A 17666-nucleotide genomic window follows, 5' to 3' on the forward strand; every position below is an offset into this window, starting at 1 on the left:
TTTCATACAATTAATGCAGGAACTTTGTGTTCTGTTAGATTATCACGACATTCAGTTAAGATTCACGAATAATGTGGATCATGACGCCTGTTATAAGGCATTGATAGTAGTTAGTAGCAGATAATTCGTCAGCGACAAAGAATAATCAGTCTGGGTATGCCAACTTGCATTAGGTGTAAAAGTCGACACGGTATAAACACGTGTCACATACTGAGGTGCCCGATATTCATGTGTCACATATTGTGGACACGGTATAAACACGTGTCATATATTGCGCTGCCCGATATTCATGTGTCACATATTGTCGACACGGTATAAACACGTGTCACATACTGAGGTGCCCGATATTCATGTGTCACATATTGTGGACACGGTATAAACACGTGCCATATATTGCGCTGCCCGATATTCATGTGTCACATATTGTCGACACGGTATAAACACGTGTCACATACTGAGGTGCCCCATATTCATGTGTCACAAATTGTGGACACGGTATAAACACGTGTCATATATTGCGCTGCCCGATATTCATGTGTCACATATTGTCGACACGGTATAAACACGTGTCACATACTGAGCTGCCTTGTGTTCATGTGTCACATATTGTGGACACGGTATAAACACGTGTCATATATTCCGCTGCCCGATATCCATGTGTCATATATTGTCGACACGGTATAAACACGTGTCTCATACTGAGCTGCACGATATTCATGTGTCACATGTCACGCACTATGCTACATGATATACTCAAGTCGCTATATCCTGGGCCTGTATTCACAAAGCGACCCTAGAGATAGGATGTCCTAACTTGGTTCTGTCTATGTACGGTATTTGAATTGAAGCTATGATTAAGTTAGGACATCCCAGCACTAGGGTCGCTTTGTGAATAGCTAACCTGCATGGTAATCGCGTAATCTGTCGGTGTTATGTTGGACGTTGCACTGTGTCACATACTGAACAAGCGGCGACGCGTGGGGTGAATGACTCATGGGTATGATGTTTATCATAACGTTGGGAAAGAAACTGTGGGGGGAATACCTTATTTTCTGATATATCGACCAGCACTTTGACCGTTTGGCTATTTTTTAAATTCATGATAAATTAACCATATTACAAACATTTAATGATTAGATACCATCGTTTCTATAACCAAGGAGGAAGGGTTTGTCAAGCCAAACATTTGATATTTACCGAAAAGGCCTGGAATCTAAAGGAAAATAATATATAATTGTTTTGGAAAGGTCTGGAAATATATAATGCTTCAAACTGCGAGAAAACGAGGAAATACTTGTTGCAAGGTTGTTGTTTCTTTCCAAAAGCATAATCTTTACCCTCATATTTTACATCATCTAAGAATGTCTGAATTTACAACTGTAAAAACATCCAGCCTCTAAACAAATCCCGAACCTACCCACCGCTTTCTGGTGTAACAGTGGTTTCCGGTGTTCCAGTGGTTTCTCGTGTAAGAGTGGTTTCTGGTGTGAGAGTGGTTTCGAGTGTAAGAGTGGTTTCTGGTGTAAGAGTGGTTTCTGGTGTAAGAGTGGGTTTTTTTGTGTAAGAGTGTTTTCTGGTGTAAGAGTGTTTTCTGGTGTAAGAGTGTTTTGCTGGTGTAAGAGTGGTTTCAGGTGTAAGAGTGTTTTCTAATGAAACAGTGTTTTCTGGTGTAACAATGTTTTCTGATGAAACAGTGTTTTCTGGTGTAACAGTGTTTTCTGGTGTAAGAGTGTTTTCTGATGAAACAGTGGTCTCTGGTGTAAGAGTGGTTTCTGGTGTAACAATGTTTTCTGGTGTAACAGTGTTTTCTGGTGTAAGAGTGTTTTCTGGTGTAACAATGTTTTCTGGTGTAACAGTGTTTTCTGGTGTAAGAGTGTTTTCTGGTGTAAGAGTGTTTTCTGGTGTAAGAGTCGTTCCTGGTGTAAGAGTGGTTTCTGGTGTAAGAGTGTTTTCTGGTGTAAGAGTGTTTTCTGGTGTAAGAGTGGTTTCTGGTGTAAGAGTGGTTTCTGGTCTAAGTGGTTTCTGGTGTAAGAGTGGTTTCTGGTGTAACAGTCTTTTCTGGTGTAAGAGTCGTTTCTGGTGTAACAGTGGTTTCTAGTGTAAGAGTGTTTTCTGGTGTAAGAGTGGTTTCTGGTGTTACATTGTTTTCTGGTGTAAGAATGGTTTCTGGTGTAAGAGTGTTTTCTGGTGTAAGAGTATTTTCTGGTGTAAGAGTGGTTTCTGGTGTAACAGTTATTTCTGGTGTAAGAGTGTTTTCTTGTGTAAGAGTGGTTTCTGGTGTTACATTGTTTTCTTGTGTAAGAGTGTTTTCTGGTGTAACAGTGGTTTCTGGTGTAAGAGAAGTTTCTGGTGTAAGAGTGTTTTTTGGTGTAACAGTGTTTTCTGGTGTTACAGTGGTTTCTGGTGTAAGAGTGGTTTCTGGTGTAAGTGGTTTCTGGTGTAAGAGTGTTTTCTGGTGTAACAGTGGTTTCTGGTGTAAGAGTGGTTTCTGGTGTAAGAGCGGTCTCTGCTGCAAGTGTGGTTTCTGGTGTAAGAGTGTTTTCTCGTGTAACAGTGGTTTCTGGTGTAAGAGTGTTTTCTGGTGTAACAGTGGTTTCTGGTGTAAGAGTCGTTTCTGGTGTAAGAGTGGTTTCTGGTGTAAGAGTGGTTTCTGGTGTAAGAGTGTTTTCTGGTGCAAGTGTGGTTTCTGGTGTAAGAGTGTTTTCTGGTGTAACAGTGGTTTCTGGTGTAAGAGTCGTTTCTGGTGTAAGAGTGGTTTCTGGTGTAACAGTGTTTTCTGGTGTAAGAGTGGTTTCTGGTGTAACATTGTTTTCTGGTGTAAGAGTGGTTTCTGGTGTAAGAGGGTTTTCTGGTGTAAGAGGGTTTTCTGGTGTAAGAGTGTTTTCTGGTGTAAGAGTGGTGTCTGGTGTAAGAGTGGTTTCTGGTGTAAGAGTGGTGTCTGGTGTAAGAGTGTTTTCTGGTGTAAGAGTGTTTTCTGGTGTAAGAGTGTTTTCTGGTGTAACAGTGGTTTCTGGTGTAACAGTGGTTTCTGGTGTAACAGTTTTTTATACTGTTTGCAACGGTGATTGTAGTTGTGGGATATGTGACTTTACAAGAGTGTGGATAAATATTCTAAACTGAGTTCTCGGAAGAAGGTGAGAGGTTTTGAAATTAGATCTGTTAACAAAGGGAAGCCAGTGTCTGGAAATACTAGGGAGATATGCTGCTTTCATTTGCATCTTGTCAATATTCGGGACGATGCGTTTGGAGTGAGTGAGTGAGAATGGTTTTACGGGGATTTTAGCAATATTTCAGCAATATCACGGCGGGGGACACCAGAAATGGGCTTCAGCTGTGTTTGGAAGAAACTGAAGACTGTATTATTGATGATGAGACACCAAGAAATGTTCATAATCTATGCAGGATATGACGAGTGCTCTTGTATTCTCAAACAGATAACGAATGGGTTTGCGGATCTGAAGAAAAGTTTGATACTATTAGCACGCCATTAATTCTGAGGAGCAACAATATCAAGAAAGCAGGGGCGTTTGACCTTTCGAAAATGGAAAGCAAACTCCAGAATGTATTCATAACTTGTATTTAATTATGAATCTTCAGGCACGTGGGATACATCATTAAAACGGGTTCATGGAAACTCGTCACTTCGGAATTATAAGAGCCGATTAGACCCTCCCTTTGAGTTGAGTTGACAACCTGAACTTCTTTCCCCTTTTGCTCCATCGTCACCTTCATTCTGTGAAACAGAATATGATTATACTGTTTATATCATGAGAATTTTCATTAGAAAATAATATTGTTATTTACTACGATATCATATAGATAGCATCTAAGGCTGTCACTGTACTCACATAATTGCTTTCATTTGACTCTTTTTCGGCATTTGCGCAGTTGTCACACTAGTGGTAACTAAGGTAATTAACAACAAAACACATGTTATTGTCTTTCATTCAGATCGAATCAGTTGTTTATCGCCTGTCGACAACATTACAGTTACTGCATGAACGCCGTCAAATGAAATCCTTAAGGATAAATGGCATAAAATTGTGTGAAAGAGGCGACTAATGGGATCGGGTTGCCAGGCTCGCTGATTTGGTTGTGGCATATCATCGTATCCCAATTGGGCGATGTTATTCACTGGATTATCTGCTCACCATTCAATTATTTATAATAGATCATATACATGGCGGCGCTAAACAATAAACAAACAATAGTTAATACGGCGCTCTGGAAAGCTACACTTTACAAACTAAATGTGTGCAGTTTGGAAAATTCCATACACTAGAACCCCCAGCAGTGGCCATTGCTAAGAGCCATAATTTATGGCGAGTAGCTGGTAAACTGGGTGTATTTAATCCAGCAATTGTGTTGTATATCCAGAATTGATGTACAGTATATATACGTACCTGTGGAAGATGAAACCGACAATAATGAAGGTAATTACTGCAGCTAATACAGCAATTGCTTTTGGAAAGTATGGGGATGTTGTCCATCTGTCACTGAAGGATGTTGACGGCATTGCAATGTGTTGGCGTTGCTCTGAAACAGGAATTAGATCTATATATCGCACACACATTTCATTTGTTCAAATAAAGCATATAGATACCTGTGATAATTATTTAGCGTATACTTTAAATACTTTTATGTACAAAATTGATGACCTTTTGTCACACTTAGAACATGGATATAGACATCGCTGTTAGCATCCAGGTCCATAAAACCATCCCCCTACATTGTCCCAATACATAATCCCCTGTGTATCTGTCACACTCCAGACACGGACGCTTACATGAAGTACTACATGTTAACCCCCTCCACCCCAAACACACACACCCTCCGTACAGTTGACGGCTCGACCATTGGCCAGTAGGGCACACCGTCCATTCAAACAATGTCCCTCCTGGCATCTCCGTCTACAGTCAGACTCTGATAGAAGCCGCTGACACAGTCAGCACATTCCTCGGGATATTGGTTTTCTGGACAGGAGTTCTTGCAGCCAGCTTTCACGACTCGGCGCGCCTCAGACACGCACCCGGTGTCACCTGTCATATACGATAGTACATTATTGAAATTATCTATTGCTCTGCCAATCATTTTGGACTTTGTATTTGATATATACGGGTTGGTGTATAACATAATTTTACAAGACAAATTTATCAGGAGGGACACATGCAGAAACAGTACAGTATGTGTACATATCTTTGTAATATAGTGCTGTCAATTTTTAAATATCTTTGTTGTATATTTCTTGTTTATTTACCCAGATAACAATAAAAATCAAACATAGAATATATATTTTAATTCACATGTAACGTTTGGCTAAAATTAAATATTTCCGTGGATTTATAGCGTACCATAATTAGTGTGGAATTTGTTAATTTGAACATAGATTTTATATTTTCATTAGAATAAAAGGTAAAATATTTATGTAAAAGCAAATTGGTCTTTTAATTGTTTCAGTATTTTGCCATGATATGCTGCATACGGTAAATAGTGTGGAATTTGTTATTTGAAAATAGATTTACACTTTCATTAGGATGAAGCTTCAAAATATTTATGTAAAAGCATATTGGGTTAATTGTTTCAGCATTTTGCCATGATATATTGCATATTATAAATAGTGTGGTTATTTGAAAATAGATTTTACACTTTCATTAGGATGAAGCTAAAATATTTATGTAAAAGCATATTGGGTTAATTGTTTTCAGTATTTTTTTGCTATGATATATTGCATACCATAAATAGTGTGAAATTTGTTATTTGATTTATTTACATTCTCATTAGATGAAGCTATAAAAGCATTTATGTAAATACATATTGGGTTAATTTTTTTCAGTATTTTTACATATGATATACGTGACATAGCATATATAGTGTGAATTTGTTATTTGAAAATAGATTTACACCTCTTATTAGGATGAAGCTAAAATATTTATGTAAAATATATATTGGGTTAATTTTTTCCAGTATTTTGCCATGATATATATTTGCATACAGCATAAAAAGTGTGTAATTTGTTATTTGAAAATAGATTTTACACCCTAATTAGAAATGAAGCTAAGATATTTATGCAAAAACATATTGGGTTAATTGTTTCAGTATTTTGCTAATGATATATTGCTCAGCATATAGTGTGGAATTTGTTATTTGAAAATAGATTGAACACTTTCATTGTAGAATTAAGCCAAAAATATTTATGTAAAAAATATTTTGGCTTCGTATGTTTCCGCTTTTATGAAACGTTTAACGGTTCAAATAAACTTGCACATTAGTCAACTTGATGCATATTTATTGCTTCTCCCTTGATGACGCGTGAGGAGGGTATTGTTTGAAATTATTGAATTTAACATTATACATTTTGCACAACTTTTACCTGGACTTAAAAGTCAACTTCTAAGTTATTTAAAAGTATTATATATTTTCCTTGCTTGAGAGTCAGATATCTGTTTTGTCTTCAAATAGTGACCAAAGTTTTGTCTCTAACAGATAATAACAGGTGTACTGGTGTTACATCTCAGACAGAGCACCCCAACCAATACCCCCGTGTATACTTCCCATGCTATGTTAAAACTAAAATGATCCTACCCGTATTGGCTGAGCAGAACCACATTCACCAGAATGATAATTATCAGACTTGGCATCGGCGGCTTGTGCCCACTACATTTCATCTTGTCTGGAAACAGAAAAAACACACTCATTCGTAAATCAGATGTAAAGTTCAAACATTACTGAGATTTGGTGAGCAATATTGACTGACGCTTTATGTGTTAGGCTGTGATACATTTTGTTCGGGTTTGTTTTGTTTTGTTGTGATAGATTTGATGGGTGTTGAGTGTGTTCATCTCACGGACAAAACATATATCACTTTTATGATAAATCGGTAATGGGTAAATCATAATTCATTTAAAAATGAATATTGCAGAATGATGATATCCAACACTGTCATTTAGAATGGTTTTCAAACGAGGAGTATGTGTATAAGATTTTAGCATTATTCCAACAATATCACGGTGGGGTATATCACTGTGAAAAACATTGTCTCCGAACGATATTCCCAGAGTCTTCGGCGTGACGAGCGCTTTAACAGCCAAGCCTTTGTATCGATTTTTATTGTATAATTGATGGCACTTTTATTCACATTAGTTAATATAAGATGGATTGCACTGAAATAGACAAACAAAAGTCAGCTATAATTACCTTACACGTTTAGTAAGTCACTTTGCCATAATCCATCGGATGTGTTGGTCCGAGTGTATATACTCCCCGTGGGTCTGTGCATGATAACGCTGATAGTGTCTTCCCAATAGGAGCTTTAGATTTTAAACGCTATCATGACTCCAATTCGTCAACGTGCTAAACATAACCCGTGGTATGAAAGCATATGTCCTCAAAGTAATATACAGACCTGATAGTATGTTATGGCCACCGGGATGGCACAGTAGATTTCATATGTGGGACGTAATAGCTAATCATGACCTTCAATTCGCCAAGCGTGCTAAACATAGCTGTGGTATGAGCATAGTGTGTCCAAAGTAATATCCTGACCGAGATGAATGTTATATACCTGCACGGCAGAGAGAGATTGTTGATTACATATGTGACGGCAATAGGTACGTTCAATGGTCAGAGCGACGTGCGTGTCAGTGTTTGAGGGTGTGTATACAAAATGTGGATTGGAGATTAGAGACCTATAATCCATATATGTATTCTCTAATACATATTCGTTGTGGTATATATAGGACATTACGTAGTGACTGAATGAACGTCTCCGGACACTTCGTAACCCCGGCACTGTTCACAGAACTCACGATACAGTTACACCTATTACACAACATATCTTTTAATCTCCTTTTAACCATAGTACATGGTAGTATAACATTAGCTGAAAAACAAGCCCTATAGATATACCTACAGGGTACCTGTTTGGAAAAACGCCATTTGTGTCTCAGGATCATGAACATTTTGGGACCTCCCTTCCAGTTCAGCTGGGAGACGAAACCAGCCCCTTAGTGCGCAATACGTGTGAACCTGTCTGTGTGGGAGCTCCGTCCAGCTCGACTTACCTTAGGGTGAGTAGTGGCATCAACGTTTGGTATATATGTCCGTTGGAGTATTTAACCCTCGTCACCGGGTGAAGCTTACAGTGGAAAAACACAAGACTCAGCACCGTCCGCCCTAACAGTAGGTATGGAACCATTTTGTATCTACAGGCCATCCTGACGTAGTGGTTCCCATTTTCAGAACACACATTGCCCTTGGTGAGTATTGGACTACATTGTAGAGAGTTTACTTTGTATGAACTGTCGCTGGTCGTATTAATGGTGCTACGTTGATAAAGTTGGATGTAGGGTGGAGTAACTGGCAAACAAATTGACCAGTAATGTGTATCACAACCCTTGAAAGGCTACTAGTATTTGTACCCCACCAGGTCGGATACATTTGAGTGAGGGGTACGGACCACAGGCAAACACCTGGTTTTACATCTTACAAGACAGAGCATTATGTCTAGATGAACACTCTTGATTTGACACCTTACATGACAGTAACATGTATATATGCGCTTGTTACAAGCTGAAGGATATTTTGTCTCGGACAAATGGTATGGGGGGAGGAGGGTGTGTGTGTACGTGAACTTGCTCACAGCTCTGCCCACCACATTTCACACACACATTAATATTTTTGCCCACCATATTAATTCTAACACATGTATAAGATAAGTATGCATTTATGATATTGAACTACACTAGAAACACTATATACTATAGTACATTTATAGAGTAAAAACAGTTTTAGTTCAGTCTAATACATGTAAATAACACTCTAAATAGCACTTTGACCATGTTATAGTTCAGTTCCTACATTGGCACCAACAGTGCAAGTAATGTTTGATCCTCTTTTAAACTATATATCCTTAGCAGTGTGAGCAATCTAAGGTGAGTGAGTAGTAGGGTGAGTTTTGATTGTATTTAGAAAAGGAGATCCAAAGCAGCAGTAAAGTGCACTATTGTTTGATCTGTTAGTTTGGGATTTGGGGTTGATAGAACATTGTGTTACCCTCATACACTATCTCCTCCTCACAAGTCTTACGAAAGCTTATTGGGTCTTGAATCAACGAGGTTGCAACCCCAACATATTTACACGCAGTGTCAGCTAGAAGCTAGTAGAGAATTATCTCTAAAACATGTTTTGAGATGTCTGTCAAACAACAAAAGAAGAAATATAGATATAAGGACTTGTAATATTTGATGCAAACTTAGTGTAAGGTATTCAAGTGAAACAACAAAGACGAAATTTAGTTATAAGGACTTGCTAGATACAGAATACACAGGCAGGGGTGCATTTGAGAAATAGCAAAGAAAAATTCTGATATGTGACCTGCATTATTCAATATACACAGGTTGTGCGCTATTTGAGAAACAACACAGAAAAGAATATATTAACATGACTTGCAATGTTTAGTAAACACAATTTGTGACTTGAGAAATAACAAAGCGGAAATTTAGTACTGTAATTGTAATATTCACATAATAATAAGCTGTAAGGTATTCTCGCAACAACAACAAAGAAAAATACAGACAAGTGGACTTGTAATATTCAGTATACACTGGTTGTGAGTTATTTTGATAAGTTCAACAAGAGATAATATAAATTCAACTGTAAAATGGTGATGTTCAGTATACACAGGTTCTAAGGTATTTGAGAAACATCGAACGTCTGCGCAGAAGGCATCTGAACTTTGATTATCTCAAAACAATTCCAATTGGTGTAAAGGTAAAATTAGCTGTGGAAACTATATGAAAATGAAAATCAGTGATGGCAACAGGATGTTCGGGGAAGGGAAAGATTATCCCGCCCCCATCGTCACCATCCGCCATCCACAAAATCTACCTGGATTACCTGAAATTTTCTTCAGTCTGTAGCCGTATAGCAGCACTTCCAGCCACGTAATCGACGATACGTAAACAAACCAGACAATCAAGGATCTGTAACAAGAACGTAACAAATAGAAGCGGCGTAAGAATATGTATCTGTAATATCCATTATAATACTATTTTGTGATACCTGTCAAAGACCAAGGACGAAATATAGAAACGATATCTGTAATATCCAGTCTACTCCAGGCTTCGTGAGGTGGTAACCACCAAGCAATAAGAAACAAACATAGAAACAAGAATCCTCGTAATATTCAGTATGCACAGGTTGTGAGGCATTTGAGAAACAACACAGAGGAATATAGTAAATGCGGACCTGTAATATTCAGTCTACACAGGTTGTGAGGCATTTTGTGAAACAACACAGAAGGAATGTAGCAATGCGGACTCTTGTAATATCCAGTATGCACACAGGTTGTGAGGCATCGGAGAAACAAACACAGAGGAATATAGTAATGTGACCTGTAATATTCAGTCTAATAACAGGTTGTGAGGCAATTTGTGAAACAACACAGAAGGAATGTAGCAATGCGGACTTGTAATATCTCGATATACCCACGACCAATCTATTCCTTCTGTTTACCCAGCGTGATTAATTGTTATGATACAAGGGTAATATATGCGGCAAGAGGCAATACTACCAAAGCTCAAACAAGCTGTCACGTGAGGGCCACACCTTTGTTCCACGCTTTCCCCTGTAGCCCCGTCAGAGAGGCGAGATATGTAGGCAGGAGGCTCCGATCTCGAGGAGGGAAGTGGATCTTAAGAAATTATTGGCGAGGATAATTTGATGTTATTCTTTGATCTGATATGTAAAGTAAGAAAATCCCACCATACAACGTAGATAACGCTTTGATAATGTGTTATGGAAAAGAGGCTGGATCCATTTTGATTCCCCTGTCGCTGTGCCCTCGTTATGATCCTTACGTATTAGCGCGGACGTATGCCATTTCAATAATCTGGTCTTTAGATATAGCCATGGCTATCTCGATTCCTCGATCTCATATAATCTCTGGCGGCATTGTTTCACGGATTTGTGGATTTATTGAATGATAACAGTCATTAAATCGGCGAAAACGTTTACCTAAACTTCGCGAATAATGGCAATCCTATCATGTTCCGCCGGTATTGTGCCAAAAGCGTCAAAATCAGTGGATAGTGGTTAGTATCGTAACCTCGCAGGTTGCGGTATGCGTTAAATATCGAATCGCGATACATACCATTCGGATTCTTTTAGTGACGTCGCATTTCGATGAAAACGCCATAGTTTAAGATTGAGTGATGAAACTGTCCGTTGTGGAGTTGTATCACCGGAAAAGCAGCAAAACCGTATTAAACGGTTTCTTCACGAATCGTATTTTGTGCTTGATAGGGAGCCCCTGTTCTGTGGAATGATCCTCACCGGTCAGCCATCATCCTTTGCTACAGAACCTTTAATAAGTTTTGTTCGTTTTGGCACCAGCATTGCTGCCGAATCATACGTGATGAAGTAGCCTGAAACCCGAAGTCTGGATATTGCATACGGCGGCATATATTCGTACTGGTATTACTGGTACGAAGTTTGATAACTCACCGCGTAATCTTGCGACGGAAAGCACCAGTCCCTCTACTCTCTATTCCATTTATATATGAAATAGTGGCAGCCCGTACATCGCTTCGGAAGATGAAGTTCCAGCTTTGATCGGAATATGGAAGAGTTCAGATAGTAAAGTGTCCTGATGTTCCTGGCAATGGTAAAATCGATATTCATTCGTCTGGTTCCGACTTTGGTTTCGCGTTCCAATCCGCCCTCGATAAATTCAACCCTATCGATCTCCAGTATGAACCCGTATCATGCTTTTACTTATTCAGCCAGTGATGGGGAACGAACTGAAATCGATCCGGTGATGAATGCGAATGCGGATGCGCGGCTGCGTATTTCGGTGTAATCATGACCGCAAATGCATCGACTTCAATATGTGTTTTGAGTAATCGCATGGCGAATGATAAGCTGAACGTTTCATAATCAAAACCCCGAACCATGACCTGAAAATGCAAACTCATGGATTTGAAATTGATTGTTCGATTCCCGGTATTCATAATCCCTCAAATCCATTTTGGATAATCATGAAAACGGAAATACCAAAGCCCGTGGATCCGGTCTCTCGTGACAGGATCACCATGTGCTTTATACGGGCAATTTCGATCCTCGGTACGAAAACCTGTACATATCCACTCGATCCCCGTACCGTATTTTGATGAACCAGCCAGCAGCTTACTTGACGTCTCAGCCAAGTCGCTGTCGGGGTGATGGCAAAACGATCCCCGTTGTTCGATGACCGGAGGATGAGAGCGCAAATGCTCGGCTGATGTGGATGTATATGAAACCCGTATCCGTCTATGTGCATTCTTTCGCCGCTGACACCCTTGGTCAAGTCGATGATTTACGTGGAGCATAAACATGCAATGATGTTAACAAACGAAGCAGCGAGACAAAGTAATATATGCGTATTGAACCGGTACCTTCACCGTATTTGGCATACGGAATGATTTTACATAATAATCACATTATAGAAAGCAAGCGACGTGGAGCGCCGAAGCCGGCAAAATTGAACAAACGATGATCAGCATCGGTCGCACTCATTTTGAAATGGCCATCAGTTTTGCGGTCCAATCAAAGTCATTGAAAGTGCTTTGTGTTCCCTGAGAAGTGCTCTGCCTGATCCTCACCTCCACCGATGTTCCGACTGGATTATCCAATCTGTTCGATCCCGACCACCCCGATCCTGATCCAAAGCGCCGGTTGGACAAATCTGTTTGTAATATCGAAGTATGACTCGGCGGGTCTCGAAAGCCCGTACCAATCAACACCGTCGGCTAGAAATGCTGCTCAAATGATCACCAGTCGATTGCGTCTGGCACTCGGTACAACGTTCCGCTATGACCTCCCCACGGGTCACCAGGCGATTCTTTCACCATGACCCTTTACGACCTGAAAATAAAACCCCAGTATTGAACGCAATTTCTGAATCCGAATTCCGAAATTGATTTTTACTTCTGGCGGTCCTGAGGATCTGAAGTCCCAAAAGCGATCTCTGGTTCGGTTCCGATTCTGACAACCCCTGCACTCGGAACGACGTCATAAGCCCCGCCGATCAATCGCAGCCAGTCCAGCCCGGTAATTGTTACCTATCGAAGTACGAGTTTTTTCTCGTTTCGCCGCACCAGCCAGTGATCCGCTCTGCCGATTCCATAAACGATTTCGCGGCGAAGAAATCAGGGCCGAAAGCATCGGGATGTAGCCTTGGTTCCAGCAGTCCTCATTTCATCCTTTGCGGAAACAGCAGCAAGTTCTCGCACGACTAGAGGTTAAAATGTTTTTAAAATATAAGCGGACAAATGCATAATGTGATCTTTATAAACAAATCTGTATCGTTTTAATCGGGTCTAACCCCGTTGATTCAGGGTTCGAATGATGAAGGGAGCCATGAAGTTTTATCTTTAAACTCAAATGATTTTGAAAATTTGTTTTGCGAATCGAGTCTCTAATCCCATATAGTATCATCACACCGGTACGAAATTCAGATATAGTCGCTTGAGTTTTCGGAAAATAAGGAGGAAAGCGGTACGGTTCTGGAGAAACATGCCGGGAATCTCTTTGTTTTCCTTTTCCTTTTTGGTTTTCACGTTTAATGAAGTCAAGCGTAAACTCGTAAAAATCGAATCGGGCGGAGTTCTAGTCATATTTTCTCACCCGAACTCGACCGTATGGACGGTTCTGGAAGTCAGATCACCTTAGAACCACCGTTCTCTAGCGAATTTCCAAAATTATATCCAAAGCAATATGGGAATAATTTGAAGCCGGCGAGCCGTTTATAAGGAATTCATCGTTTCCTTTAGCCCCTTCAACAATGAATCTGGAAGTTGATACCGATGAGGTGCCGAAATTTTAACCCGGCGATGGCGCTGCAGCGCGGTGTTCGGCGGAAAGCCGTTAAAACTGCTCGTCGCTGACCGTCTAGTCCTCGCTGGCCTGGCTGCGCCATGTGTAGTTCGTTTCTGGGTGTCCGCCGGAAAGGCCAGCGGCCATTACTGCCGCAAAACCAACCGAATGTCGTCAGGAAGGTGAAAATCGGTCTACCGTAAAGTACCTATATTCCGCGGTTCCCCTTAGTTCAACCTGCCATAAAGATAAAGTCTATACCATCCCATACGCGCCTCGGTCAAATACGTCCATGGCGGACGGATTCACCTCGCCGTACGACAGCGTACGCCGATGGTACACTTATACAGGAATTGCGGATTCGGAAAGATCACGCAGCCCCGAATAGAGCTTCAAGTCTCTAATGGTGGTGCAGTCTGACGGGCCAGTCCTATCCGGGCTATAATGCCGAGCAACGATACCCCGAGCTGGCAATTCACCGACCCGTTTCTACAATGGACGCGGGAATCCCAGCGTCCGGTGGAAAGTTTCCGCAAGCCCTCGGAATAGTCCCGTCGAGGATGGGGTGAGGATGTAGAAGGAGCGGAAAAGGGGGTCCGGACTTGCCGGTTTCAGCGTCTCAGCCTGAATTCCGGCGTGCCCTCGATATTGATCAAAGCCGGGTGGTGCTTCCAACGATAATACGTAATAGACGGCGGCAGCCTTTGCCCGGAACGTTTCGGCGATAGCTAAAAGCCAGTAAAGTTGAAATTCCGGTTCTAAACATCGACGTCTCCGTCTTCGAGTTTCCTTTAACTCTTGCAGCGCGGGTTAGATCTGATGCGTATCCTTTGTTACCATGAACTGGCAAAAGGGGTCACAGCTGTAATACCGGGTGCTGGTGGATAGTTTCTTTGCTTTAGATGGGCTAGTGGAAGGGTGGCTGCTTGGATGGAAATGAGGGTTAAATGTGTAATCTGAAAGGTGTGCAGAGGGATTGATATCATCAATGCACCGTCTACTCAAGAAATATTCCGTCGTAGATCAGTCAGGCAGGAGGCATGGTTTTGTGCCGTACTTTAGCAAATATTCCAGCAATATCACGAGCCAACCGTAGCTATGGATGAATTATGATGCACATTATGATAACTACCAATGCCGCCCAAAACGGTCGTAACATGATGCAGGACACAATAACATATACTGTGACAAGTCAGCGTCGTTCCCAGTGGAACGGCTAAATGTCATAATTCGAAGTTGCAATTGAGGTTTATATACACAATAATGATTATTCTGCAAGTAAACAATATACAACCAGAGAAGCTGGAGATTTTTCTGTTGGTGACAGATTATTAACTAATCGGTGTTCTTAACTCCTTTAAGTTTTATCTTGGCGTACAGTGGCTGGAGCGTTTGCCAATTAAGGATCAAGCTGTTCAGTATTCAGAGTCGCAATGATGATATTTACCTGACGTCAGCATCATACTTATGGTCATGCGCAGATTGATGTCTTGATATCAATCACTTCGTGGACTTTTACTCAATTATTTAAAGCTCTCGCCGTCATATAGCTCAAATATTGCTGAGTGTCACGTTTAACAAACCTCTAAAACAACAAAACCCATGCTTTATGGGTTTGACCAACTCTGCAGCCCTAAATCGCAAACCCATTCAATTTCATTGTACAGTAAATCCATGACAAAGTAAATCCAGCAATGTATCAGCTGTATGATAAACATTCGACATCTGTCTATCCTCAACATCGTTCTATAGCTGATTTACGTCAGCTGTAAGGATAAATATCTGACATCTGTTCTTCTTTCCTCAACATCGTAGTAAGCCCGGATTCTACTTTAGCTGTGGTATTATAAACATTGACATCTGTTCTTCTATTCTCAACATCGCTCTTAGTTGATTTACTCTTTCAGCTGTATGATAAACATTCGACATCTGTTCTTCTATCCTCAACATCGTTCTAAGGCTGATTTTACGTCAGCTGTATGATACAACATTGGACACATCTGTTGTTCTATCCTCAACATCGTTCTAAGGCTGATTTCCATTTAGTTGTATGATAAACATTGGACATCTGTCTATCCTCAACATCGTTCTGTATAGCTGGATTTTACCTTAGCTGTATGATAAAATTTTATTGACATCTGTCTATACTCCAACATCGTTCTAAGGCTGATTTACTTCAGCTGTATACGCTAAACATTCGATATCATTCTTCTATCCCTCCACCATCGTTCTAATACTGATTTACTTTAGCTGTATGGATAAACATTCGACATCTGTCTATACTCAACATCGTTCTAAGGATGATTTACTTTTGATTTACTGATTATTTTGTGGTGGGGAGTGTCTGGAATTGTTTCAGGCAAATAATTACAAGTCAAGGACTACACCAATAGATCTTGATAGTTTGGGAATATTAGATTACGATAAGCAATAAAGGGTCTTCAGGGGCACCTGTTATTGTTGTCGGATTAAATGGCATTTCTTTTCAAGTACAGTATCAACATATTTAATGTATATGGTTAGTGTATGTATGTATGTATGTATGCGTATGTATGTATGTATGTATGTATGTAATGTATGTATGTATGTATGTATGTATGTATGTATGCATGTATGTATGTATGTATGTATGTATGCATGTATGTAAGTGTATGTATGTATGTATGTATGTTATGTATGTATGTACATGTATGAATGTATGTATGTATAAAAATGTATGTATGTATGTATGTATATATGTATGTATGTATGTATGTATGTATGTATGTATGTATGTATGTATGTATGTATGTATGTATGTATGTATGTATGTATGTGTGTGTGTGTGTATATGTATGTATGTGTGTATATATGTGTGTATGTATGTATGTGTCTCTAATGTATGTGTGTGTGTGTGTGTGTATGTGTGTGTGAACTCTTCAACTGAACTCTATATTTTCTTTGTCCTTGCAGGATAATAAATGCGACACCTAATTGTCCTGTTTTGCTTTCTCTCGGTTTGTTTATACTTCTATCAGTAAGTACAAGAGTCATTGCCGTCATATGTTACTATTGGACTGAAAGTACATCGAGCTCGAGAACATTATGTATAATAAAGTTAATTTGCCACTACCTTTGAATATCACTACATTTCGGAACATCCGAATGTGAAATTTTACTTACCCATTCAATGTTATTTCTGTGTTATGGGCAAACCTGATATACTTATGAATTGCGATGATCTGCCTCATTATATATATGCCATAAAGGTGGCTAATGTTGCTTCTAATTTTCTACGTTTAATCCGACCTATCCATGGATAGCATGGATCATCAACCAAGCTGAAGTGCAGATGGTGTGTGCTGTATAAATTATAACATCATAACACTCATGAGAGATTCTTTCCTGTTTCAGGTGGCTGTGCAATGCTCTGGTCTCTTATGAGGAGAGATATGGAAGAACTGCTATAGTTGTAATGATGAAGAATGTACCGGATGTCATACGGGTTATTGCGGTTCAGGTTGCTCTGATAATTGTACTGGATTCTGTAACCCTGTCTGCCACAAAACAAACTGCTCTTGTACAGCATGTGCTGATGGATATTACGAGGGGATAACTGGCGTTCATCTTCTTGTTCTGGAAGATGCTACAAGGCAGCCGAAAGCCCGATTAGACCGTGTGAGAGAAATGGGTCGTGTTCAGAAGGATGTAAATATGGATTTTGTTTACCAAACACAGCCTGCAGCACACGTTGCAGTGATTGTGCCGATGATGATTGTGACGCTTATACTTGTAAGTGTCGCAAAGGTTGTAAACCAGGTTTCGAATCTTGTGGT

At 40.0% G+C, this 17666-nt stretch overlaps 2 long non-coding RNA genes across 2 annotated transcripts; both read right to left on the bottom strand.

Annotated features, from left to right (window-relative positions):
* Nucleotides 1–3561: 3561 nt before the first annotated feature.
* Nucleotides 3562–4653, bottom strand: LOC124272770. The gene is made up of 2 exons (XR_006897422.1): nt 4404–4653; nt 3562–3733 (listed from the first exon to the last, which is right to left on the bottom strand). It is a non-coding gene; the product is annotated as an uncharacterized LOC124272770 (long non-coding RNA).
* A 1930-nt stretch (nt 4654–6583) lies between these two features.
* Nucleotides 6584–7293, bottom strand: LOC124272772. The gene is made up of 2 exons (XR_006897424.1): nt 7195–7293; nt 6584–6670 (listed from the first exon to the last, which is right to left on the bottom strand). It is a non-coding gene; the product is annotated as an uncharacterized LOC124272772 (long non-coding RNA).
* Nucleotides 7294–17666: the final 10373 nt, after the last annotated feature.

This window comes from Haliotis rubra, unplaced genomic scaffold (assembly GCF_003918875.1).
Source record: "Haliotis rubra isolate DU_JTF1 unplaced genomic scaffold, ASM391887v1 Scf1728, whole genome shotgun sequence".
In the NCBI taxonomy this organism is placed as follows: domain Eukaryota; kingdom Metazoa; phylum Mollusca; class Gastropoda; order Lepetellida; family Haliotidae; genus Haliotis; species Haliotis rubra.